The 1701-nt window shown below is 25.0% G+C and overlaps 1 long non-coding RNA gene across 1 annotated transcript; it reads left to right on the plus strand.

The window, feature by feature from the left end:
• Window positions 1-641: 641 nt before the first annotated feature.
• On the plus strand, window positions 642-1382 carry LOC133035479 (uncharacterized). The gene is made up of 2 exons (XR_009686681.1): window positions 642-840; window positions 913-1382. It is a non-coding gene; the product is annotated as an uncharacterized LOC133035479 (long non-coding RNA).
• Window positions 1383-1701: the final 319 nt, after the last annotated feature.

Raw genomic sequence — 1701 nt, forward strand, 5'->3', positions numbered from 1 at the left:
GTGACATTTTCAAATCTCAAACACAACAAAGAGAAATAATAAGCAAAGCAAACTATACTTTAATTTTATTATTATTATTATTATTATTATTATTATTATTATTATTAGCTTGATCACGATGATTGTTATTTCTACTACCTATTTTAATAATTTTTTTCAATGTTATTATTAGTGTTTTGGTTACTAGCAAGGATCGTTACAAAGTTAACGTGGTCATTTTAAATTAGAAGAGGTACGTGTGCATATTAATTTTTTTTCTGTTAATTAATATTATACAAATGTTGGAGGAGTTTGAATATCCTACATATTCATCAATAGCGAAGTAGGTTTTGATATTAATTGTGTGTTGCGGTGATAACGGAAGGTTTCTAACTTGTGTGCCTTAGTGAAGTAGGTTCTGCGAAAATTTGATAGTGTTGCGGTGCTATAAGGATAAAAACTTATTGCGTGTTAGTTGAATTGTTTGAATTATTTGTTCGCTATAACAGATGGTTAGGTTAATATTATAGGGAAAATGCTGTCCAATTTTTTTAGAATTGGTCACTCTTTAAATTGATGGGTAAATTTAAATTTAGTTTTACGTATGATAAATGAAATTGTGATCTAATACTCAATCTAATTAACTTTTTTTTGTGTTTTTTTTTTTTGGAATTACATAGTGAGCATTGGATGTTGATATTATTGGTGTCCGACTCTTATTGGTTGTGTTTCATGGATCCTAAAAACTCACACTTGAGTAATCGACCTGATATTAGAGAAACGGTCACATTGGCATTTCAAACTTACTACAGGGCGATAAGGAAAGAAATTCCACCGAAGCTAAAAGTTCGACGCCCAACTGTACGTATTCTTTATTTTACATTTCAATTATATTTTATTAAGATCTTTATTAATTTAAAGAAAAATCTTTAGTGTCCACATCAACCGGAAGACATCGAATGTGAATATTATGTCATGAAGATGATGAAAGATTTAATTCAAGCTTCGAATCGGAAACACTTTTTGGCCGAGGTACATAACATACAAACTATATAAATATGTCATACATTATTATTGTTATTATTATTATTATTATTAAGAATGCATATGATGATAAATTTAATTAATATATTATTTATCTTTAAATTTTGTAGTTAAGTGATGCAAAGTATATAGAAGAAGACATTGATAAAGTGAAAGAGCATTGGGCAAGTGAGATATTATCGGTTATTCAAACATATCAACGTTAGTTGTTTTTTGTTTTAATAGGGCAAGTGAGATGTTATCGGTTATTCAAACTTACCGATGTTAGTTGTTTTTTGTTTTAATAGACCAATAGTTATTATATAATTTTATAGTTATGGATTTATTAGTATAATGAACTAATATGTAATATTTATTAATTTTGTTGATGTTAATTATTATAATGGTTTAAATTATAAATTTTACTTTAGTCAATTAAAATTATTATTGTTATATTTAATGTTATTTGTATATAATTAATATAAATTATTTACTCAAAAAAAATTAATATAAATTATTATTTATAATATATAAAATTTGAATTAAAATAATTAATTTTTTTTATATTTTTTTAAAAAATACTTAATATAGTGGCACTTTTGGTGTGTCACTATAACTCTAAATATATTAATAAAAAAGAAAAAAAAAAGAAAAATAGGATATAGTGACACTCTTTGTGTGTGGTCGTTACCTTTATAG

This window comes from Cannabis sativa, chromosome 3, assembly GCF_029168945.1.
Source record: "Cannabis sativa cultivar Pink pepper isolate KNU-18-1 chromosome 3, ASM2916894v1, whole genome shotgun sequence".
Lineage (NCBI taxonomy): Eukaryota > Viridiplantae > Streptophyta > Magnoliopsida > Rosales > Cannabaceae > Cannabis > Cannabis sativa.